The sequence below is a fragment of the Gobius niger genome, assembly GCF_951799975.1.
Source record: "Gobius niger genome assembly, chromosome: 17".
In the NCBI taxonomy this organism is placed as follows: Eukaryota; Metazoa; Chordata; class Actinopteri; order Gobiiformes; family Gobiidae; genus Gobius; species Gobius niger.
The window spans coordinates 3,184,649-3,211,436 of NC_136868.1; the positions used below are offsets into that span (position 1 = coordinate 3,184,649).

The 26,788-nt window shown below is 41.1% G+C and overlaps 2 protein-coding genes across 2 annotated transcripts in view; one reads left to right on the forward strand and one right to left on the reverse strand.

Moving 5' to 3' along the window:
• Window positions 1-26,788, reverse strand: part of rgs5a (regulator of G protein signaling 5a) — a 254,907-nt gene that overhangs the window by 157,083 nt on the left and 71,036 nt on the right. The window lies entirely within an intron of this gene.
• tbl1xr1a (TBL1X/Y related 1a) overlaps window positions 22,662-26,788 on the forward strand; it is a 52,400-nt gene continuing 48,273 nt past the window's right edge. The window contains exon 1 of the mRNA XM_079574945.1: window positions 22,662-22,728. The gene's annotated coding sequence lies outside the window, so the exon portion shown is untranslated. The remainder of the gene's footprint in view (window positions 22,729-26,788) is intronic.

Sequence of the window (26,788 nt, forward strand, 5' to 3'; positions counted from 1 at the left end):
AAATGAGTTACATCCACGTGTCCTGCTAAGGGGCCCCGTGATGACGCTTTCACCCAAATATGGTGTTTTTCCTCCTACGAGACGCTGGAGCGGAAAAGTGGAAGAACGGGCCGAGCATGCGCACTCGCTACAAAACTTCAGGGCTGGTTTTCTCTGAATGAGAGAAGCCGCACTCGGGCAGAGCCTGAGCCCTTATAGAAGCTCCCACAGACTCCAAACTTTACAGGCTGAGACACAACAAGATTTTGAAGGTTTTTTCTGAGGGATTTTTTAATATCTAATTCCTAGCCTGATTTTTGAAACCAAAAAAACAGGCGGAATTTGAGTTTTTACAGATTTTTTCATTGATGATTAGTTTATTGAAAAACTAAACAAAATATCCAAAATTCCCTCTGAAAAAATCTTAGTTACTAATATGTCAATAAAATAAAACCATAAAATTTAATCTGGCTCAATTCATTGTTTTGATTTCTTTGCCCAAAATGTTATTTATTTAAGTTTATTTGAATAGGGACCAGTATGTCACATAAACTCATGTTACTACAACATTTTAGCCAAAGCTAATTCTCAATGTCCGTCCCCAGTTGGGCCTTTACAAAAAAATGAAACAATACATAGTTAAAACGCATATAATAATACAGCACAGCACTATATAAACACAGCAGAGCAGACTGTCAGCGGTCACATTTCTGACCTGATTAAAAAGTCTTTGAGTTTGTGTTTGAAAAGGACCCAGTTTGACGCCCCCTTCAGGTCAGGGGGTGAACAGTTCCAGGCTTTAGTGCCTCGTACAGAGGAAGCTGATTGTCCAAATGAAGTGTTTCGTTTCGGGATCTGATAGTTCCCGTTCTTAGCTCCTCTAGTCCTTGAACCCACAGCCCTGAGTGGAACTATACACTCACCAGTGTTAATTTTGACAACATATTTTAGTTTTAGTTTTAGTCTTTTGACTAAAATGTGATTTAATTTTAGTCAAGATTTAGTTGACTAAAATTAAGACTAATTTAGTCGACTTATATTTATAATATTCATTATAATCATATTTAATCTTGTTCCTCTGCTTCACGGAGCTGCTCCACATGAACAAAGCTCAGAGCTGATCCTTTAACAGAGAATTTACATGATCTGAGGCTCTTTCAGACGCTCAATAGAAGTTTGGATGATTTTAGTCTCTCCTTTTCATTTTTATTTACTCTTATTGTAGTCGACTAAAATATCTGGACATTTTAGTCATAGTTTTAGTCTCATGAGAAAGTTTAAATTTAGTTTTAGTCCAATTTTAGTCGTCAGAAACATCACTTTGACTAAAATTAAGACTAAATATTTTAGTCGACGAAATTAACACTGACACTCAAGACCCGTGGGGTTCGAACATTTATGCATCAGCTTCAGCTGGAAAAATGTGATAAAATTTTCAAAGATAAAATGTTTAAATTCCTCAGACTGATACAATGATGTGACCTAATGGGATTTTTACCACTCTGTTATAAATCATTTGTAATGGCTTGACTGTAGTGGCGGTGGACTGAGACCATGAGCAGAATATAGGCAATTTGGCCATTTTAATGCTCAAAATGCCTTATTTTTATGTGAAAACATAAAATGACAGAAAAAATGCAATACATTTTTTTCTCATATTTATATCTGTGATGTTCAGCAAAAGTTTCAAATTGGTACCTCTACATTTATTTTTTTCCCCTATTCACCTGCAGTGTCTCGCCTTAAGCTTTGTTGTTACAGCTTGAGGTCCAGTGTCATCTTTTTGGAAAATCTAGCAGCAGGATCCCGGAACTGTTCTGAGAGAGCGACCAAAACAATGACAAATTCACGGAATACTTTGCCTCATGGATCTTATTACAATAATGAAAAACCTGCGGTACGTTTCGAGCCGCTCTTTGGAACTGGGCGGTCAGATATCCCCCCAAACTGCTCATTCGAAGCACGTCTGCCAGCGTTAGCGCGTGATTGATCTCTGTAAAACTGATCCCGGCCACAGGAGCGGTGGCGCGTTCATAAACATGTCTGACGGGTCTGGTGGTTGCTTTGCCCTTTGCTCCGCTTGGCACCGCTCACTGTGCAAATCCAGTTTTGTGTCCTCGTGTAATTGCGACGTCTGTCATCGTGTTGATTCAATGCAAGTTCTTTTGTTGTCCGTCGCTTAACTCTTGGCGTTTTCCTGCGAGAGGTCGTAGGAGGCGGCGGTTATTTAGGTTCAGCCCGGGCAACGTGATGATAAGTCAGTCTTTTTTTTGTACGTTGTGCTACTTGTGCGACAAAAATGGCGGAGAGACGCTAAGCTACTGCCTCGAAGGCGTCAAGCCCGATTTGATGTTGATCTACGCCCAGTGCTTCAGGGAAAGCCAATTATTTTATGAGACGGCACTCGGTGTGTTTTAGAACCACTGGCATAGGATTATTATGAAACTTTTATGGTCAATTTAGTAAAAGGCTGCTTTTATATTGTTTGTTGGGCTGGATTAAATGGCAAAAACTTGTTGATCCATCACAAATACATGTAGCTGATTCATGGGCGGCACGGCGGCGCAGCCGTTAGCGTCTCTAGAAGGTCCCGGGTTCGATTCTCACCAGGACGGGGCCTTTCTGTGTGGAGTTTGGAGTTCTCCCCGTGTCTGCGTAGGTTTCCTCCGGGTACTGTTGGTTTCCCCTACCATTAAAAACATGTGCAATAGGTGAATCCTCCAGCCAGCAGTGTTCATTTCGTCAACTAAAATATTTGGTCTTAATTTTAGTCAAAGTGATATTTTAGTCGACTAAAATAAGACTAAATAAAAATGAAAAGGAGAGACTAAAATCATCCAAACTTCTATTGACAGTTTGAAAGAGCCTCAGATCATGAGCTTTGTTCATGTGGGAGCAGCGGACCTTGATTAAATATGATTATAATGAATATTATAAATGCAAAGTCGACTAAAACTGAAAAGATTTTTTTTTGACTAAATCTTGACTAAAATTAATAAACATTTTAGTCAAAAGACTAAGACTAAAAGTAGGGATGCACCGATACCGATACCAGTATCGGGCCGATACCACATGCTTGTACTCATACTCGTACTCATTCATGAGGTCCCGATGCCAGAAACCGATACCATTTGACGTGCGGCCAGCGCAGCTACGAGGCGCAGCTACGAGGCGCACCTCTCAGCTGAGGAGAGAAGAAGCAACAAACTGGAGAATTGTTTAGTGTAAACACAATAATCCACATGGAGCTGACTTTATTACAGACTGCGCTCTCTAAACCAGAGTCTGAGCTGGATTTAACCAGAGCTTAATGTTGTTCGTGCTGCAGCGTCTGCAGTGTTTACAACATACAGGCTAACGTTGCTAACTCGCGGCTAACAGTTTTGGCTATTCTGACGCCGTTTTATGCCCAGGGGTTTATTCATCTGAAAAACTAACCCAGCGACTAAAAAGTCCTCAGAAAATCTAAATGAAAGACATACAGCATGTTTATATTGAGGAAAATGAGCTGCAGCAGAACAATGAAAACGCTGTAGCTACTCGCTAAGTTACTACAAACACACGAGAAAATCTACAGGAGCCGAAGTAAAGACGAAAACAGACCATTTAAGTCACATCTCAATACTATTGTTAAATAAAAATACATATATAAATGAATAAAGCTCAGGCATTGGGAGCTTTAGGACATGGGCTTTTCTGTCTGTGATGGACAGAGACATAAAAATTAAGAATTATATTGAATGAAATTAAAATAAATAAATAAATGGCATCAGCACAATTCTAATATAACTGCTCTTAAATGTGTCGCCTACTTTACTTGAGTAAATTAACTAATTAACTAATTACAAACCAATCTGCTGTGAAAAAGTAAGAATGATGAAGTAAATGCCTTGTACTCGTATCGGTTTTAGAAAAAGTGGTATCGGTGCATCCCTAGTTTCTGTCAAGCGAAATAGCTGTCATTATAAAGTCCCCATGACGATTGACCAATCTAGAGATTAAGATTTTTGAAATTTTGATTAATTGCCCTCATTCTTTCCTTCCATTTCCCATACAGCCAAAGTAGAAAGCTGTAGTAGCTGAGTAACCAATTTCTTTTGTTCTTGATGACATTTCTTCTGCCAGTTGCCACCACAGGCACCTCGTGTGTAAAAGCAGCCGTTGGAATCTAAATATAACACCATGCATTTCCAACACGGCACGAGAGCCTAAATTAGATCATTGTGTTCAGAAGGTGCCGTGATTCACATCGTCTGACGAAGCTGGACGTTCCTGAAACATGTAAACAAAGACGTGGTTGGAGCAGCGGCAGTTTACGTTCAACCACCTCCAAGGCCTGTCACAGTATTGTTTTTATAAAGGAAAATATCACCATAAACGATGTACAAATATATGCTGGTGTTTTAATTGACAAAAACTCCATTCAGTTTTAAATTGAACTTGATTAGAATGGATTATCGTGATGAAAGTAATACATTCAGATTCCTTCTGCTCGAATGGATGAATGAATGAACTTTTTTCTGGAGTAGTTTCCTAATCTCTGACTTTTGAGCTGTAGACGGCAGAAGTAGCACATCTATGTTGTCAGGGGCTAACGCTTGTGTTTTATCTGTTGGCTAAAGCGATTGGGAAACTATTTGAGATAAGAGGTCTCGCTTGCGTCCGTACAGACACCTCAGACGTTCTCTCCATTTTGCGTTTGTTTGCTTTCACACCGAAGCCATGTTGGGCCATTTTAAAGCAGTACTAAGTAGCATGTTTACCTTAATAAATCCTTTCCGTAGTCCCTGTGGGGGTAATACAAGTGTTTATGGGATGATTGGGGGGTCTTTCATCTCCCCCTGGTGTCTCTGGCCAGAAAACCATGCTTGGAACTTGACTGAGCCACCAATACACACCAACAGAATCACGAAGAAGAAGCTAACATGCTAACGGGCAAAGCTAACTGTGGGCTAGCATCACTTTAAACAGTATTTACAGCCAAGTTTGAGTGAAAAAAATATGTCCATTGTGTAATTGAATGAACAAGATCCCTCTCACCCTTTGTCTTTCCTGTCAGCGCAGTATTTACTCTCCAAGACAATAAGTTAAAAAATCACAACTTGCTACGACACCTGCAGTTGCGCTTATGGCCTCTAGGGGCAAGAGTTACTTAGTACTGCTTTAAAGACCCATGACAATTATTGAGATTGACCCAATTAGATTTTGTGACTTGGATTAAATTTCAATGAACTGATCTGGATACTAGGGCAGCACAAAACTGTATATCACGTCACAATATTCGGTGATGTATCCGTATCTCAAGACGCCTCATATATCACAAAAAGTTTAGTTTTAAATGAGTTATGATTTTCCAATTTTTTGTTTAGCTGTAGCCGAACAATGGAGCAAACTGTGTTTTGCAATAATATCGTCATCACCATTAGAGGTCGACTGATATGGGTTTTTCTAAGGCCGATGCCGATGTTTTTGACTAATATTTTTGGGCAAATGTCTGGTCTATATAAGCCTGTAAAAACATAGATACTCGGCCACTCCAGCAATGGCAGATTTTATTTAATTACTTTAAGTTATTGAATAGTTTCTGTCCCAGCTTTGATTAGCTGCCGTTAGCATTAGCATACTGTTGTTTTGCACGGTGATGAAAAATACAGTTGCGGAGATTAAAAACTGTTGATTGAATCTCCAGGTATCATCAGACATCAGCTTTTTATCAGTGCTAGATCGGCCAACCTCTAATCACAATATCGCTTTGACCTCGTGGATACAATGTGGTGATACGGGCGATGCGTTCGATGCAATGGCCGCTGGCTGCACTGCTTTATGACCGCGATGCTATTGGGCGGCAAAACAAGCTAGTTTTCTATTAGCTAGCATTGCACTTTACACACGTTCTAAACAACTGTAAAGCCTGGTGCTTTAGTTAAACTTTCTACAGGTAGATATTGCTCCAGTGAAAACGCTAGGTTAGCTACAATTAAAGGGACCGTGCGGGTATTCGTAAGGAGCATTTTTAGAAGAAATGTTGCGTACCAAAGGGGGCCGGACTTTGATTGACAGGCCGTTAGCATTGAAGCTAATGGCGCGGCTGAACCAAGGCTGTATCTGAATGTCCACACTATCCCCTATATAGTGACTATATAGTGGTCGCGCCATTTTGTAGGGGTGTCCGAATGTCCAGAGAGAAAAAAGTAGTCCACTCGAAATTTCCCACAATGCATCTCGAAAAGTAGTGAGCATCGATGGTCACTAAACGGGTCAATATAGACCACTGTGGCGAGAAAGACGAGGACACAAGCGAGCTGCAAGTGAGTCAACTTTATTCTTTCAGTAGCCTCTGTCTAACGTTTTTTTTCTTTTCTGTTAAAGTACCGATAAGAGTACCATTAAAGTACCGGATCGATAAGGAGTATCGATAAAAGTCCTGGTTGAGCCACAGAAAGTTCAGGCTCAGGATTTTTTTTTTCACTTTAAGCCCTGGTTGCGTATTTCTCATGAATAAACAACCAAAATATAAACGGTTACGGTGAAAAGATGCTAACGTTAGCTGCTAACCTTTAGCTCGAGCTAAATAACCGACAACTTCCTCTCGAATAATCCGAGCCATTCACGTAAAATCCATGTGAAACAAAGCATATCTGACTCGTATTTATCCATAAATATTCCACTGTCTCTGAGTTTGGTTTTTTTTATCACAGAAATACTTTATTCCCGGAGTTTAGCGAACCTTTAGCAGATGTAGTCACTCAATCTGCTGGTGCTTCGGACACCGGGCTCTGACCTACTTCCGGCGTCTCTGAGCTCACGCTGGGGTGACTTTTTTTTTCTTCCTTTTTTTGTGATGATAGTTTTAATTTAAATTTAAATGACAAATAAAACGCCTGTAAAAGTGCCAAAACAGTCGTTCTGTTTCATAAAATGGGGAATAGTGTGGATATTCGGATACAGTACAAATGTCAAACAAGGCCCGAGTCTACAGTGAAGATCCCGCCCTTTATGCCCTTATCGGGAACGTGCTCCGTCAGAGCTGCGTAGGAGGAGTCTGTAAATCCGCCATGATTTTCCTTTCGAACGTGGTCATTATGGTAAACGGGGAGGAGTGAGGTGAGCTGTCTATTAACTCTACAGTCTATGGTTCAATGCCAGCTCCCTCTTTTGTGGGTAGTCTGCGCAGTGCTTATGTGGTGTCCTGCTCAGGCCTGTGTCTCAACATGTCATCGTCTATATTGGCTGGATGGGAATGTTTTTCATCTGTAAAGCACTTTATAAGGTTGACAGATTGATCATTATGACTTCTATTGGATTACCAAGATAAATGCTCGGCTGTAAAATGGATTCTTCTTCTATATACAGTGCCTCTCGAAAGTATTCATACACCTTGAACTTTTGCACATTTTGTCATGTTTACAACCCTAAACATGAAGATTTTGTTTTTATATTTTTACTGAACGTTCACACACAAGTCTGCAGTGGTGCTTTACTCTTCCCATTTCTGAATGATGGATTGAACAGTTGCTCTGGGAGATGTTTAAATCTTGGGAAATCTTTGTGTAACTTAACGCTACTTTAAACTTCTCCACAGCTTTATCCCTGACCTCTCTGGTGCTCCTTGACCTTCATGATGATGTTTAGTGACCAATACACTCCGACCACAGCTCTGAGGGCCTAAAAGAACAGCTGAAATTATACTGAGACTAGATTACACACAGGTGGCCTCTATTTAATGGTTAGGCCAAGGAGTGAACATTCTGGAGTCATTAGGAATGTTTTAAAGGCAATTTAATGCACTCAGAAAATGCTGTATGAATACTTATGCACGCCCCACTTTTCACTTTTCTATTTTTTGAAAAATAACGGAATCATGTATCATTTGGCTTTCACTTCACAGCTGTCGGTTACTTGTGTGTGAACGTTCAGTAAAAATACCAAGATAAAATCTTTATGTTTAGCGTTGTAAACATGACAAAATGTGCAAAAGTTCAAGGTGTATGAATACTTTCGAGAGGCACTGTATATATGTGTGTTACCTTTGAGAAGCAATGAAAACCATCTGCCTCTTCTCAAAGTTATTGTGATCGCTGCCACCCAATGAATCAGGTCGTCACAGGGATCAGTTAATTTTCGTTTTGCTCGGCTGGTTTTAAGGTGAAGTGACTTGACAAGACTGTCCACGCTCCTGTTCCACCACATCTTTGTCCTGCATCTCCGACAGCCCTTTCTGATCATCTTTCAGTTGCTGTGTCGCTCGGGCGATCGGTCGTTTCGCAGCTCTTTGTATGTGTTTTTTCTGTGACGGATTATAAAAATGTGTGATGGTGACGCAGCACTCCAGTATTTTCTCGCGCAGTGTTCCCTTGTTGTCAGGGATTGCTGCAGCGAATGTGCTTTCTAACGCCGGCCGTGGTAGTGGCAGTCGCAGTCACATGCTCTTCACTCCGAGCACATTGATCATTTGGCCTTTATCAGTCAGAGATGTGGAGCAGTGGTTATGTAACCGGCGGCTCGGCTCAGGCCTGGAACGAGGAAAACAACAACAAGAAGAGACAATGGAAGGGACAGAGATTCAAGGGCTTTGAATTTGTGTCGTCCATGCAATGATATTTGTGCTCATGTGAAATGAATCTGGATTTTTGTGTCATTATTTAGTCCATAAACCATACTGTCATGCCTGGAACTAGGGGTAGGACGATATACAGTTAGTCCTGGGTTCGATCCCCGGCCAGAGGGGGCCTTACTGTGTGGAGTTTGCTTGTTCTCCCCGTGTTTCCGTTTCCCCTAGTACAACCAAAAATGTGTGCTATAGGCGTGAATGCATTGTGTGAGTGAGTGGGTGGCGGTGGTTGGAGCGGCCGATGGCACAGACTGGTAGCCTCGCTTCCATCAGTCTACCCCAGGGCAGAGAATAGTACTAGAATAGTAGCTTAGCACTGATTATGGCATGAAAGACTAATGGCCACAGTGTGAGAAGCTTGGTAACACAGGCTTGTAAAGCGTAATACAAGTGTAAGGCATCGTTATATTATAGGGCTGTCACGGTATGAAAATTTTACCTCACGGTTATTGTGACCAAAATTATCACGGTTTTCGATTTATCGCGGTATTTATTGAAATGTGTGTTAATATGTTCAGAAAGCATTGATAGTCCTGCACAAACTGAAATCGTTTCAAAAAAGTTTAACAGTTCTTATTATATAAAAAAAAGTACAGACAAAGCCTTTTCACATCAAAGTAAAGGAACTACAGCAATGTGTTGTTCGTTTCGAGGTATTACATGGACTATTTATAGCGTCAGAAACGAAGATAAACCGTCTATATCAGGAAAACTGTTGTTGTCCTTCCAGTGAGGTTTCACTTTGCAGATTTGGGAAAATGCCATCATTATATATACAATATTAAAAAAATATATAATATATATATAAAATATATATAAATTCATAATACTGCGGCGAGAGTGAATCTATTGCAATCTGCCACTGGGAGCCCGGTAACGCATTGTGCGGAGGTATCCGGACACGGCTTATGCTGGCGGTGGCGCTGCAGCCGCACTATGGGGCGACTCGTTACATTCTCCCTCAACCCAAAGTCCCACATCAGCATTTCAGCTAAAGCGCTAACGTTAGCTTCCTGCTATAGAGCTGTGGAGACGGTCACGCAGGAGTCAGAGGTTCGAAGTGTTGCTGCTTTAGAGACACTTTTTCCTGCACGTTCCACAAACAGGAAAACTGTCTCTATCAACTGTCCTTCAGCTTCTTAAAATACACAAAACATGTCCAGACTGTACTGCGCCTGGATTGCGCCGTAATCCACCGCGGTAACATATTATTTAAAAAACAAGACGGTAATTATTATTGTCAACATTTTTACCGGGTTTTACCGCTACACTTGTAACCGTGACATCCCTATTATATCACTGTAATCTTGCCGACACGATACACACAAGGCATGAGCAGTTGATCGCAGCAGTTTTTAATCATTGCTTTTGAAGATATTTGCCAAAAAATCCGACCCCGTGAGACTCAGTGAGCAAAGCACCCACAGTCAGTGGGTCAACAAAAATATTACGCCAAAATTACGGCCTTGAATGCCATTTACAAATACATCACTCTGTGGATGTTGGCCTGTGTTTGCGTGTTTGTTTTTGCTCCAGTTGCAGCTTAAATGTTGCTCAAAGCTGGATCTCTTTTAAAAGCCCTTCACAACATTTTAGCTGCTGGATTTGTTTTACGGATGCCTTAAATCTAGAGGTCGACCGATGTGGGTTTTTCTAAGGCTTGGGAATATTAATTGATTGCTGCCGATATGCACATCCGATATTTTTAGCCGATTTTTCTAGGGCTGCAACTAACGATTATTTTGCAATCGATTAATCTATTGGGTATTTTTACGATTAATCGCTTGGCTGTGAATGGTGTCAGAAAATAAAGCTAAAGTGGTGCTGCTTGAGGATGTGGTGATGGAGTAAACTTAAAGTAAATGTTTGTTGGAGGCTCTTAGCGCTATTTCTGCGTCTGATTGGATGAGACACAGACAGATATTCATGAAATTTACAATGTACAAAACACTACAGACCCTAACTATGCAAAACATCAAAAATACTACATTTTTCATTCATTTAATTTTTGCTGTATTTGAGTTTGTGAACCAGAAAACGACTAATCGATTACTAAAACAGTTGTCGACTATTTCAAGAATCGATTAGTTGTCGATTAATCGATTAGTTGTTTCAGCCCTAGATTTTTCCAAATGCCTGGTCTATAATCCTGTGTATGAAGCTTCTGAACTGTAGACTGTCAGTATTGAACTGTGACAGCAGGGGGCGCTTTATTCTAGTCTAGTAGGGATTAGAGATGCGCCGATCCAGCTTGTATCGAACCAATTTCCATTGCAATGTTTCTCTGTCCCCCTGAGGCGTAGGAGTCATTTTAAAGCCCTGACTTGGCTCTTTCCAATACAATAAAAGTGGAACGAAAGTCTCTTTTATCTGCGTTTGATCGGCCATTAGCCAATATTGTAAAATGCCCAAATATCGGCCGAACTCTAATGAAGTCTCTAAGCATAAAATACAGCTGTGTTAGTAGTTAGCAACATTAGCATTGGATAAATTCGACTCAGACTGCGGTTGTGATGAGGCGGTGGAACATTGTTTACAGTTGACAGTGTTTATATGAACGTCATTGTAGAGGTTATTTCTTCTGCTGTACATGGAACAAACACTTCTTTAATTCGCTTCAGCTTCTGGTCGTGCGGTGCTGCAGCCAGAGTGAACTTTGACACACATTGTAATGTAGTTTTAGTCTTGTTCTTTTAATGAAAATGTAATAACGGGTTAGTCAATATTCAATAGGCGGCGTTCACGATTTAGAATGTGATGATGGCATAGTGTCAGGTGGAGCAGGGGCCAATATAACTCTATGGGAGAAATACAGTTTTTGTAACGAATCTCCAAAATGAAAATTAACAAATGTTTTTCCTCATCAGTATTTGGTAGTGATTTCCATTCACAAACCCGACATGTTGTTTTTCTGTCTGAAAGTCTTTTCTACTGACCAACATCACGCTCATGCTTTCGAATATTGTCGCCTTTCAAAGAAAATGATTGGATATTAGTTTATATGTGCGGATAGAGCAGAAAATGAACTTGTTTCATGTGGATGAGATATTTGCCAAAAACTAAGAAAAAAATATCTGCAGTTACCACAGTTACCATAGTTATCGCCATAGCCAAGTCAAGTCTAAATCGGGTCCATATGGATATTTATTCACAGCAGATTGTTCAGTAAAAGTGAAAAAATGGCAGTCATAGCAAGCGCTAACTAGTGTTAGCATTAGCACAACGCTAACATGTAGCATCATGTTAGCATTCTCTGGTTTTTTATGTGTCTATGGGCTGTTGAACCACTTTGCTCCATGTCTTTGTATCTTGATTTAGTAGAAAACTATATTCATAATTCAGCCTTTGTTAAAGGAATAGGCCACTGTTTTTACATACTGAGATATGTTCTTACCTTAGCTTTGGCGGGTTCTTCAGGACCATCATAATCATAATACCAGGAGTAATTTGGCATCCGCACAGTAAAGTGAAGATTACTGCGCAGATTTCGAACTACTCCCGGGTTCGATTCCCACCTGGACGGGGCCTTTCTGTGTGGAGTTTGCATGTTCTCCCCGTGTCTGCGTAGGTTAGTGGTAGGTTATAAAAAGCATGTTTAATAGGTGAATCCTCCAGCCAGGTGTTTCTGACCACCAGCCTGGCTCCACATCATGGAGATGGGGCCTCGAGCGCCGGCCCACGCTGGCAGCTCACTGCTCCTACAGGTCGCCCCATGCGACACTGAGGACGGGTCAAATGCAGAGAACTCATTTCTCTACAGAAATTAATACAGTATAGGGCTGAAACAACTAATCGATTACTAAAATAGTTGTCAACTATTTCAGTGATCGACTAATCGTTTTCTAGTAAACACAGACTAAAATAGAGCAAAAATGACATGACAATTATGTATTTTGGATGAAAACCTACTTTGTTTTTAAAGTGAGGGTCTGCAGTGTTTTGTACATTGTAAATTTCATAAATATCTGTCTTTGTCTCATCCAATCAGAAAGCAGAATTGGCACAAAGAGCCTCCTACAAATGTTTACTTTAAGTTTACTCAATCAACATGTCCTCAAGCGGCGCCACTTTAGCTTATGTGATCAAAAAATTGAAAAAATACCATTTCCATGCACCTTTCACAGCCAAGCGATTAATCGATTAATCGTGAAATAATTGGTAGATTAATCGATTACCAAAATAATCGTTAGCTGCAGCCCTAATACAGTATAACTTAACTTAACTTAACTTAATGAAATTATGTATATTTGATCTAAATGATCTGGCAACCCCCCAAATTTGTCTCACGACCCCATGGGGGTCCCGACCCCCAGGTTGAGAACCACTGATCTAAGCAGCCTTTACTTTAAAATGTAGTTTGTAGAGCTGACACCTCCAATGTGGTAACTATGCTAACTATTGTAAAAAGCTTAATTTTCATCTTGATGTGTGGCTAATGTGTCTGTAATTGCTGAACTCATCCATGTGAAACAAAAACTGTCACACAGCTTGACATCGCTTCATCGAAAATGTTTGTCTCCAGTTCTAAGTAAATATAGCCACGTAAATCCAGCCCTAAATCTCCCTCGACTGAAAGTACTCTGAGTAAACGGAGCCCTGGCTGCAGTTGTAAATGTTCCAGTAAACAGCCGCGCTCCTGTGTCATCCAGCCACAGCTTGAATAGGGAGCACTCACTCACCCGCTGCAGTTTGTCACATGATGTTCGGTGAACCCAGGGTCAAGTTCAACCACCCCTCCCCCCCTCTCCCCCCCTCCCTCCCACACAGGCACACACCCTCCCCCATGCCCTGCCTCCCCTCCCCCCATAAACAGGCTCCAGACTCTCCCTCTGCTGTGCCCCGGCTGCCGGCAACAGCTCACCAGATATTTTATGAAGTGGTTTTTGTTTTGCGAAAAGCTCGAGGCGAATCACAAAGTTTGCAATGATTTAGGCGCGGAGGTTTACTGCAGACGACTAAAGTTTCCCTCTGTGTTGTCTAAACAAGCCTGTAGTTTGGAGAGCGAAAGGCGTGTTTCGAAAGGCGTGTGATTGTTGGGTTCGTTCAGCAGTTTAGCTCGAGCTCGAATCCTCACAAAGGTCAAGTCAACCTGGAAAGAAGTGCGTTTACGAGCAGCACACGCTAAACGGTTTACAAAATATGAGAATATGCAGGTGTTTAAGTGAGAAGTCCTCGAGTCGAGTTTCAGCTTCGAGAGTCTTTTTATTCGCGGTAAAGTCGCACATTTATCGCAGTCAATCATGAGTCGCATAATTACAATTTTATGTCGGTGAAGCAGCACCTTTAAGGAAGAAATGTTGGGCAGAAAAGTGATTTGTATTTGCATTTTTAAGCTGCTGACAGGAAGTGACATAGAAGGTGACATATACAGACGGCGTCTCTGGAATCACCCATATATGGTCATGTTTTAAAACTGTTAACGGGGAAAACAATTTGGACTTTAACAAGTGCTGAATTATGAATATAGTTTTCTACTAAATAAAGGTATGAAGACACGGAGAGGAGCAAAGTGGTTCAACAGCCCTTAAATACATAAATAACGGAGAATACTGACATGTTTGCATCGTGCTAATGCTAACGCTAGCTATGACTGCTATTTTTTTCGCTTCTACTGTGAATAAACATCCATATGGACCCGATTTAGACTTGACTTTATTTGTATGTGATGAATGCGTTTATATTCTACCAGAAAACGGCTAAAAAGAGTGGAAAATTGTGTTTCCTAAAAGATTCCGTTTTCCTCCTCAGCGAAGCCACGCCCCCTTCTAATGGTGCGTTCATGTGCTCCTCGGGCACTCGGGTCAAAACGAGCTTCCCGACTTCTGCACCTGATGCGGAAATCAGCTGATCTGTTCTTTTATCGTGTAATGTGAGCTTTATAGTTAAACACGGCTACTTTTTTGAGTTTAGTGTGAGCTGTCGCCATCCTCGTAGTCACAAAATTGTGAGTGAAATGCCCGACATCAACGTTAGCAAAAAGTACATTTACGTGATTTTTTTTTTTTTTAAACTAGCAAACTAGTCAACTAATCAAGGTAATCAATGATAAAAGACCGTTTTTATTTAAAGAGGGGGTATTCTGCTTTTTTCAGTCACATAGCACCAGTCTATATCACACTACAATGATGACAAACCTTCTGTTGGTCTGTAAATGCAGTAAATTAGAATAACTGCCTTGTATAAAATGTCTCTCTCAAAATGGCTGTAGTGAATGTCTTGAAATAAAAGAAGAAGAAGAAGATCTTTATTTATAAAGCGCCTTTCACAGACATGGTCACAAAGCGCTTTACATGAGACAATTGTACATTCACTCCATTCTCGGTGGTGGAAAACTACGTTTGTAGCTTCAGTTTCCCCTGGGGGAGACTGTCAGAAGCGCTTTCGCGACTGCACACGTCTGCGCCAACGGACCCTCTGACCACCACCATACATTCACTCACACACATCATTCATCCTGGCCTATTGTACATGTTTTTAGTGGTAGGGGAAACCGGAGTGCCCAGAGGAAACCTACGCAGACACGGGGAGAACATGCAAACTCCACACAGAAAGGCCCCGTCCAGGTGGGAATCGAACCCAGGACCTTCTAGCTGTGAAGCAAGAGCGCTAACTGCTGCACTACCGTGCCGCCAAATAGAAATAGAAATAGGCCTCTGTCGCCTTAAGAACCTCTGAGCCTTTCCGACACGCCCCCTCCACACGCTGTCTGTGGCATCAGTGGGGAGGGGGTTCTGCTGAGGAGCAGTGGTTGGTTACTCGGCTGGTGACGAAAGCTCGGAGGCGTCTCCAGGAGGTGGGGGCGTTCCTAGGAGGACTCAGGCAAACCTATCCCTAAAATGGCCGCCATCAGAGTTTTTACAGATGACTCAAAAATACGTGAATGTGCCAAGGCAACACTTCAGGCATGTTTTTAATGAGGGAATGACAGAATAACGTGATGTAGTTATTAAGCGCTAGTCACACTTAACTAAGGAATTGTTCATTATGAATTAAGTGTTAACTCATCATTTATTAAGGTGTAGTTATTATAAAGTGTTACAATCTGTTACTAAATTGAGCAGCCCTTATTCGGCAGACATTTTTGTTTTTTTAAATTATGAATCGATTAAATGTAGCAGCACAAACGACGTGAATAGATTTGGAGAATAGTTATTTGCGGCCCCACTCTGCTTTGTGATGCCTAATGGCCTCCTTTCTGTACTTCCACCTGGAGAAAATTGAGTCATTGCTTCCAAATAATGCGGTTTATTGTTGGATTTCTGCTGACTGCGTTTGGCTGAGTTTGTTTACGACTCGCTCAAATTAGGTTGGAGAGGCTCTTGAAGAACGCTCCGAGGCGCAGAGGGAAGCGGGGATGGAAAAGTGCAGCGGCTAAAGCGGTTTCCGGGCCTTGTTTTTCTCATGTTTATTTATCTGATTTCTCTTATATGGTTAAAAAAGTGAAGTAACTTTATGTAACTCGCTTCTGTGTCGCTTCAGAAAGACGATTATTAAAGGAGACATGCAGGTGTTATTCAAAGCGACGCTCTCTTATCTAAAACAAACCTGGAGGAGTGTTTGCTTCAGTGTTTGCTTGAGTAAATCTGTGGTAGTTTCTCCTTCTGCTTCTCCTTCTGCGTCGCATTTGCACTTCCTGGATTTTGTTACATCATAGAGGGAACTTGAAACTGCCAATCTCCACGTTTTGAACACCCGTACAGAAACTCGACAGTCTTGGCAATTTGAGTGCGCCGTCACTTCTGGATTTCATGGGAGCCGTCACTTGCATGTGTTCTGATTTCGTCTGGACCAGGAGCAGACGGAGATCGCAGCTAATGCTACGTTTAGCTTCAGTCAGAGCAGCGTAAAAAACGACTGTGGATTCTTTAGGGGCAGGCGATCATAGGGCTTATGTCATAGGGCTAGATCAGGGGTGCCCAAAGTGGGGCCCGCGGGCCAAATTTGGCCCGCTGAAACAATTGGGTTGGCCCGCCAGAGGGTGACCTACTTTTTGTGTGGTTAATACTAACTCTCTTCCATTCATTCTCAAAGGTAAATATGGATGCAGTACACCTTTTGACCACCAGCGTCAAATTGGGGGCGCTGTTTCACTCCTTTCGCAAAGTTAAGGAAACTATGAAGGGTAACACTAGGAAACACTGTTGTGGTGTCTTGGTGTTTATCAATCACAGAGCGTTGTAGCAGCAACTTTCATTGCAAAGGTTGTTGACGTCAACAACAGTATATGTTAAAAATGTACTTATAAAAGAATTTATGCTGAACTGACACTTTGAAAATAATTTAATGTGGCATTTTCTTTGAGTTAATGAATGAGGTAAAGTTACTGTAGGTGCTGTAGATACAGGTGTGTGTTGTTGTTTTTTTGCACTAAATTGCTACAGATGTTGATTTGTTCTACTGAAATTAGGCTTTTGCCATAGTAACCATTTAATATTGCATGTTATTTGCATAGATTGAATCCAATGCACATGTGGGCTATCGAAAAAATAAACAGTAAATAAAATAAAGTAACTTTAAAATTTGAAGTTATGTGTTTTTCGTGCTTGACCTCGCCGTGTTTGGCCCGCGACACACAGGCCCTTTTTCATTTTGGCCCTCGGAGACAAAAAGTTTGGGCACCCCTGGGCTAGATACTTGGCCAATCAGATTCAGTTTTTTAGCCATTTGCAGAATAAATACACATTGAGTGCCATCCATCCATCCATCCATCCATTTTCTTCCACTTGTCCGTTGCCGGGTCGTGGGGGCAGCTGTTGGAGCTGCCCATGTCACTTTGCACCAGCCCCTTATGGCTCCTCCTGCAGGTGGTGGGTCCACAGAAGGACGGCCTCATGGTTCTAACCAGGCCTGTTAGTCTCTGTCTGACCCGTCACCTATAGGACCTGTTTGCCCTGGGAGACCCTACCAGGGCACGAAGCCCCGACAACAGAGCTCTCAGGATCATTCAGGTGCTCAAACCCTCCACCACGATAAAGTGGCGGTTCCAGGAGAGGCACATCGAGCGCCAAAAACAGAAAAACGTTTTTATTTTTATTATTATTACGAAACTAGACAGTCTAATTCACCTTCTGTGTGATTTTGGTAGCTCTGTGATGAACAGAATAAAATAGATGATGATAATAAACTTGTCTGTCTGTTTAAATGCACACGCGATAAAAGGCGATCGATCTGCGGATGCATGCGGTGTTCAATACTCGTCAATAATGTTGTCGCCCGACTTCCCATAACTGTAGTGTGACTCCAGTGAGGAGAGAGTTTTGGAGAGAGGAGTTAATCAGAAAGGAGAGTGTTTGATAAGACATTAATTATCTCCGAATCTAGAAAAAAAACTGTCATTTTGATCAAAACTAGCCTCTGTTTAGCTTAGGATTTCTCATTAACCGAGGCACATAGAATTAAACTGTTTTCACTTGGGGAGAGCTTCGAGTCTCACCTTTCAAACGAGCCACAGCCTGTGTCCACAGCTATAACATAGAATATGCTGTGGTGATACAAACATCATGAAAAATGGTCTGGATTGTTGGCACTCAATGTGTTAAAGGTTTGCAGGTTTAGTCTGCGCTCCAGTCTCTGTGCTCACACGCCACATGTCTCTTGCACAAACTGTAAATTGATCTCACCGCTTAACCTGGCTAACGCCTGGGGACCAAGGCCGAAATTTTCGCATGGATTTGGGAACCAATCACAGAACGAGGAGGGACGGCAAGATGAGCACAGAAGAGCACAGAAGGGCCACTGGCTCTAGAGCCACTGGTCCCGCCTTAACCGAGCTTTACCCAAATCTAAAAGCAAAAAAGAAAAGCATCAAAATAGCGAGAAAAAGAGGATGAAAACAAAGCAAAAATGTGCCAGAAAAGCAACAAAAAAATGACAAAAAATGTAATGAAAAGGCAACAAAAACATGATACAAAAAATAATGAAAAAAAAACCCAAAACAAAAATATGACAAAAAATGTGGCGATGTGACATAAAGTTTCCATCACTTTTGTAGGTCTTAGCTTTCAAATGAGGCGTTACATTGTTGCTCTCCAGTCAAGAAGCTTTTAGATTTTGGTAAAGCCCGGTATAAAAAAATATGAATCTAAAAGGAATGTGTGGTGCACCACAAGGTTCAATTTTGGGACCATTATTATTTATTATTATATTAATGACCACCTGTCCAGTTCTTTTTGCTGATGATACCGATCCAAAAAAAAAAAGCCAAACTGGGGAAAATGCACTGGGTTAAGGCGGGGGGTAAGAGGTTGAAATATGGATTTGTGGAAGTGTCACATTTACGCTAATTTGGGCCAGGCTGGTCAGAGTCCAGGGCTGTTTTTCAGTCCCAGTCCGGCCCTGGAAGCTTGTATTTATTTACGGATAAAAAAGAAAACGTTTATTACAGATCCAACAGCAGCAGACGCGATGGTATTTTTCGATCAAGCTTTAGGCCTTGTTCTAAATAGTTTAGCTCTAAAGTTTACAGCGGGTACGTCATACGTCATCTCATACGACGATACGATTGGCTGTGGCCTCGTGCAGACGCATGATAGACATTCGTAGCGCCCAATAAACGGCTATGGACGATCGTAAACCACACCTCTCCTACGAGAACATGAATCGGTGTTAGCCAGGCTACTCACCGCTAGTAACATGGAGTGTTTCGTGACTTGTGGGTAGGACTGGGTCACGGAGGAATCATTTCCTCGCAGAGTGGGTTGGTCAACAAACAGCCGATCGCATGAGCTCATCGGTGAACCCGTGAATCATTGTTCTGTATTAAGCCGCATCTATTACAGACGGTTTCTGACATAAATATGAGAGTGTGACGTCTGTGGCTGAATAAGGAGGGGTGTAGAGTTGGAGAGCACCTTTATTTGAGAATGATTAAAGCTAAATATGTTTCTCTGACAACTCCTAAAATGCCTCTGTGCCTCTTACTGTACAGACTTTTATCTTGTTGCTGCATTTTTTTTTACATGCTGAGATATGTTTTTACCTGAGCTTAGACGAGTTGATCCTTACCTGTCTGGTCTTTGTGCCCGTGGAAGAGCGAGGTAGCTTCTAACTTCACCACGTTTGGAGCCATAGGAATACATTGGGAGAGGCCAAATGCTAACAACATCTTTAGTCTGTGTAACTTTTTGGACCACACTGTTGACGCCAGTACAAAACATGCTCCCAACGACCAACTCCACACAGAAAATGATATGTTTGCAGTGATTGATCAAAGAATGGATTTAGATCTGTTTAAATCTCCCAGTACGTTTGTTAAAGTCCCTGATTTTTTTTTATTGCCAACAATGAAAGGGGAAGCCACTAAATTAAAGTTGTGGTCCAAACTCATTCGTTACTTTCCTAATATCTTTGCAGCATCCAAATTCTTTACAAGGACAAGTTTATAGGCAAATTTCACAACTTGCAAACAACGATCAATATTTCTGAAACTCCACAGAGAGTTACTGAACCGACTTATGTCTCAGACTCATTAGCCGAAAATGCCGCACCTACTGCTCAAAAAGTAATATTTACTAAAGTAGCTACTTCCAGGGTTAGCGTAGCTGCTGTTAGCATTTATCTCTGCTAACCCGGATGTAGCGATTTTGGTAAATATTGCTTTTATAGCTGTAGGTGCACCTTTAGGGTAATGAGTCTGAGATATAAGTCTGTTCAGTTACTCTCTGTTGAGTTTCAGAAACACTGATTGTGGTATTAGAGTTTTTTTGTAGTTTCTCGCACATCTGCGAACCAGGAAGTAGAGTCTTGACGTAGGGCTGAAACAACTAATCGATTATTGAAATAGTTGTCAACTATTTTAGTAATCGATTAATCGTTTTCTAGTAAAAGAGCAAACATTACATGATTTTTTTTTTATTTTTGATGGAAACCTACTTTGTTTTTCAAGTTTTTCTGTAGTTTTGACAATGAAAATGTCATAAATATCTGTCTGTGTCTCATCCAATTAATAAAGCAGAATTGGAACTAAGAGCCTCCAAAAAGAGTTTAAGTTTACTCCATCAACATGTCCTCAATTGATGCCACTTTAGCTTTATGTGATAAAAAGATGAGAAAATGCAATTTTCATACACCATTCACAGCCAATCGATTAATCGTAAAAATAATCGATTACCAAAATAATTGTTGGTTGCAGCCCGACCGTGACGTCACCACTTAACGTGTTCTTTGACTTTAGTCGACGTCTCCATGGAGACGAGCTGCTTACGTAAAGTTAGTCATGTCTGAGGAGAGCTGAGCCGCTCACAGCAAATGTTAGTTTGTGTTTCAATGATGAAAATATCTGTCATGGAATAAATGCTTGTATTTCAGTTTTATTTATTGGATGAAATTCTACGCGGTGTGGCTTTAAGTATTCCATTAACAATAGATACAGACGGCATCTCCGGAATCGCCCATATATGGTCATGTTTGAAAACAGTTAAGGGGGAAAACAATTTTGAAAAAATCTAAACTTTCTCTAATTATTCAAAAACTACTTTAACAAACGCTGAATTATGAATATAGTTTCTACTAAATAAAGATAATAAAGACATGGAGAGGAGCAAAGTGGTTCAACAGCCCATAAATACATAAAAAAACGGAGAATGCTAACATGATGCTACATGTTAGCATCGGCTAATGCTAGCGGTTAGCTAGCGCTTGCTACAACTGCTGTTTTTTCACTTCTACAAAACAATCTGCTGTGAGAAAATATCCATATGGGCCTGATTTAGACTCGACTTTATTTGTATGTGATAAATAAGTTCATATTCCACCAGAAAATGACATCGACAGCGACATTTTACTGAACCATTTCTACACCGTACATTCAATTTCACTTCAATCAAATATAGTAAGGAATTAGATGTTTGTCAAATTGTGTCCGCACAAGACTAAAAAATACTAAAATCAGGCTTAAAGGGGCTAGATGCAAGTTAGCCATTTTATACTCACTACTGCCACCTCAGGTCATACGTGTAGCTGCACCTTTTATATTAAGCTCGTGCATGACGGCACTTCAGACCCGAATTAACACCTTTTTGAGCGACAGTGCAGGATTTTAGTGGTGAACAGATCTGAGCTCATTCTACACATTAGGACACATCGGTTTCCTGCATGAGTAAAGCGGAAAATGTATGTGATGATTACTTGAATGAGAGATAAGGGGTAGGTTTACTATAAGTTCTTTGAACTTCTTCCTACTCCTTTTGAGCACAAAGTCTTGTTTTGTATTTTTTTTTTCTTTCTATAAAATGTTGACATACTTTTCTGCTCAAATGAATAAATAAATGAAATGGAAAAAAATGAAATGGAACTTGTAGGGGGAGGAAAATACACCATTTTGAAATGTTTAAACTCCGTATAGTCTCTTTTAAATGGAACTAAACTAGGAATATCGTGCCCAAAATTGACCTATTTTGCATTTTGCAATCGGCATCTGTTTTTGTTTTTGGCTTTGTTGGCAAAAGCGTGTAACTTTCAGATGAAAGACCTTGCGACATGTTGTGGCTTCTTCTTGCGATAAGGATCATGTGTCACTGAGTGTTGATCACTATATTTAGGCTTTTCTCTTGTCGAATCTGCGCTAAGGAAATGAAAAACTATGCTCCTAAATGCAACGTTATGTCCAAAGTTGACTGCTAGGGAAAGAGAACATTGCATTATGATGAATCCAGGCCTAACCCTCGCAGATCCCGGCGCACTTGAAGAGGCAGGAAACGCAGTATTTGAAGTGGCGCTCGTAATCTGGCGTGTTACTCATCGTTGGCCTTGTACGTCATGTTCTAATCCTTTTCTTGCATTCAGTGTTAAATGTTCTCACGGCCTCGACATCAGATGATTATTGTTACTGTTTCCATGGCTGCTGTGGTGAGCCGCTTCAAGGTCGAGGCTTTCACTTTATATCCTCCCTTTACGCGATTCTTACTCCGGTTCTGCAAAGTCGGTGGAAAAAGGTTGATTTTATTGCATTGCACAATCCGAGAGGAAAACAAAATGTCTAATTATGTTTTGTTTTTTACTCTGCTGTGATTACATGTGTACCCGTGTTCTGTGATATTGTCTCCCGTGCTGATGTTTGCTGTTGTGTCTGGCAGGTCCCATGCTCATGCTCCTGGCCCCTGACTGGACATAGCGGTGTGGACGACAAACCTACGACTGAGGTGAGGAGCTTTGATCAATGTTTAGAACGGAGTATATGCTTCTTTTGCTGCTACTTTCCCGTCACAAAGCTAAGTCTTGCAGTTCCTGTTTGTGTCCAAGCTGGATATGTTTAAAATCTGCACGATCAATCGAGCCTTGAATCGTACTGTATGGCAATTCGAACTGCAATCACGGTACGAAGAAGAACTGTCTTGTTGTGGATTGCTTTGTGTTTGAATGTTCTGCTGATTCAAGTCTGTCATGTTAGTCTGATTAGGCTCATTTGGTCTTCTCATAATAATGATAGTATATAACCAGAGCCAGATGTTTGTTTATTTCCTACCTCTTGACAACTTCTGCTGCTTTGCTCAGAAAGTCGGCAGCAGAAGCAGCTGAAAAAATATAATATATATAAAATATACAGGTCTGGCTATAAGAGACGAGTTGTAGGTGCAGAAAAGTCCAGGCTCCAGTGCTGCCTGAAGTCATGTCTTTAAAGGAACAGGCCATCGGTTTCCCACACTGAGATGTGTTCTTACCTGAGCTTAGACGAGTTGATACGTACCTGTCTGGTCTTTGTGCTGGTGGAAGAGTGTGGTCGCTTCCAACTTCGCCCTGTTTGGAGGCAAGGCAAGTTTATTTGTAGAGCACAATTCATACACAAGGCAATTCAAAGTGCTTCACAGTTGCATAAATATCAGAAAACCAATACAATCAATAAATACATCCACATAGAATTAATCAATTACAGTAAGAGGCGAGAGTGTAGATAAAATACTTTCTGTCATTATGCATTTCTAAGTCTTGTTTAGATTCGCTCTGTCTTGAGCACTATTTTTCTTGCTCGTTCACACAAAGTTACCTAACCTCTGTTTTGTCGCTCCTTCTCCTCTGGACATCAACATAGAATTAATCAATTACAGTAAAGGCAAGAGTGCAGATCAGTTTTCATATGCTCGGGCAAACAGAACTGTTTTCAGCCTGGATTGTCAGAGTTGAGGCCTGTCTCACATCCTCGTGAAGACTGTTCCAGATTTTAGCTGCATGAAACTGAAACACAGCCTCACCGTGTTTAGTCCTGACTCTGGGAACCACCAGGAGGCCCCTCCCTGAAGTTCTCAGGGCCCGAGATGGTTCATACGGCTCTAACATGTCAGAGATGTACTTTGGTGCAAAACCATGAAAAGACTTGTAACGAGCAGAGCTGTTTTAAAGTCTATTCTCTGAGTGACAGGAAGCCAGTGCAGAGCTATACTGGGAAAGGCCAAATTCTAACAACATCTCTGGTCGTTTTCCGTGACTGAGGGCACGAACAAAGACCAGACGGGTACGCATGAACTCGTCTAAGCTCAGGCAAGAACATACCTCAGTATGTAAAAACGGTGGCCTGTTCCTTTAAGATCAGACCAGTGAACCTGCTGACCCGATTAGTTACCAGTGTCTCATGAGCTTTGTGCTCTAAACGAGTTCAGACTTCTGTTGTTTGAACTCAAGTTCATCATTGACACAGTGACTGAAAAGTGTGCTTAATAATGCACAGGGCTGGGACAAAACATTGCATCGGATCACAATGCTTTTTTCTGCAATAACAAGTACTGATACTACTACTACTAAGTATCGCAATACTGTTTCCAGTAACAGTAACGCAGCACTTTGTTGCCTTTTGTGCATGTTTCAATCTTAACTCTTCAATGACATTTGGTTTATGAACTTTGGACACATGACCTCACATGATTTCTTTTTTCAGTGAACATATTATTCATCCCTGTATCACAACACGTATCGGCCCCTGAATATCGCGATGCTTATCGGATCGTGACAATAAAGAAGTGGATTCTTAAAGAGGGGTATTCTGCTTTTTTCAATCACGTAGCACCAGTCTATATCTCACTACAATGATGACAAACCTTCTGTTGTAAATGCAGTAAATTAGAATAACTGCCTTGTATAAAATGTCTCTCTCAAAATGGCTGTAGTGAATGTCTTGAAATAGGCCTCTGTCTCTTTAAGAACCTCTGAGCCTTTCCGACACGCCCCCTCCACACGCTGTCTGTGGCATCAGTGGGGAGGGGGTTCTGCTGAGGAGCAGTGGTTGGTTACTCGGCTGGTGACGAAAGCTCGGAGGCGTCTCCAGGAGGTGGGGGCGTTCCTAGGAGGACTCAGGCAAACCTATCCCTAAAATGGCCGCCATCAGAGTTTTTACAGATTACTCAGAAACACGTGAATGTGCCAAGGCAACACATGCATGTTTTTAATGAGGGAATGACATAATAACACGATGTAAAGCTTGAAAAAGTCTATTTTGCATAACACCCCCCCTTTAAGTTTGATTTTATACACTTACGTCAATGTCATTTTGCAATTGTTTATTTTTTTATCTGAAAAAGTCTCATAAATAGTGACTTTATGGGCACTGAGTGGAATTTACACAAGGCCTACACGTTCATGAAGTTGTTGAAAACGACTGTGATGAAAAGCTTCTGTATTTGTGTGCAGGGTCTAAACAATGGAGCTTCTAATAACATTTAATTTGTTTCTATTTATTCTAATTGTGGGGTAATCTGTGTAGAAGTAAACACGTTAACAGTGTCATACACAGTAAAAGTGAATGATTGTATTCCGGCTCATAAAGGATCAGGTGTGTAGCACAAGCCGCACATGGAGCTGCCGTGTTTCTTTGAGGAAATGAACTCTTTGACCTTGAACACCCAGAGCAGGAATTTACTACAGCAGCCGTGAGGGGGAGGGGGAGCCCTGCTGGAAGTCGTTGCCTGAATTAATACGTTTTTCTCGTCCGACTGAGCAGCATTCCTTCTGTCGGCGCTTTCATGTCGCGGCGCTGGTTAAGATTTGCTACACTTGGGAGTCTATTTCCGGAAAGCTTTTTATTCAGGCAAGAAATAGGCCGACGTTTTTGTGTTGACACGGATGGTTCCTTGCACGGGCGCACAAGTAATGCTCGAAAATAGTATGCAAGAGAAAAGCGGCTCTTTCTGATCGGTTTTCATCCAGTTGTAGTATTTGTGTACAAGCTGCTTTTATGATACTGTATAATACTTCTATAATACTGAAAGATGAATCAGATGTTATTCCACTGCTTGTTGGACTATATGGCAAAAGCATTTATCTTGATTTTTTTTGTTTCATTGATAAATCTTGATTCTCAGGTTCTGCCAAAGAAATGGCTGTAAACCTGACGGTGATGAATTCCCATAACGATGATCGAAATGAACTGAAGTAGGGATTTTCGACGAAGGTTTTTGAGTTGTCTTGTAGTTGAAGTGTCGACTGTTCATTGAAGATGGACGACTCCTGTTGTAGGGATTACGATTTCGGTTAAGTCGATTGATTGCCGAGCCTTAAGGCCTCTTCATACTCCACAAGACGCGAGGAGTTTGTTCTTGTTCTTGAGGCAAAAAGAACGAGAACAAAGTTGGTCTGAGCTCTGACATTTCATCCTCCACAAGACGCGTTTCTGCCGAAGGGCCACGCCCCCTTTTTCCACAGCCAAAACAGACAAGGAATGACCGAAATAAAACGAGCTATTTGAGTTTTAACTAGGGCTGTGCAATTAATCGAAATGCGATTACGATTTCGATTACAACAGTAAACAATTGCAAAAAAATCTATTATAATTTTTCTTTTGCAAAGCAGACATGCGTTATTTCAGGCCGCTGGGATTATTTCCCCTTCACTTTTCACCTTCCACGGCTCATGCTTTTGCCTGACATAAAAACAAACTGCGCTGTGTGATGATGTCATCAGGCCGCGCTGCTCAGTTTACTTGCGCAGGTGTGAGGGCTGGCCAGCAGGGGGCAGGTGTGAAGCAGGGACCTCTCTTTAATCGAGGCGTACTTGAAATCATTTGTACTTTTATGACTGTCCAGAAAACATAAAATATCATCATAGTGTTTTGATTAATAAATAAATAAGAAATAAAGATGAACTTTTTTTTAAAGGCAACAAATAATCGTTTTAATAATCGTGATTTCAATTATGACAAAAATAATCGTGATTATTATTTTTGCAATAATCGAGCAGCCCTAGTTTAAACTATTATAAAATGTGTCAGTCGCTTTA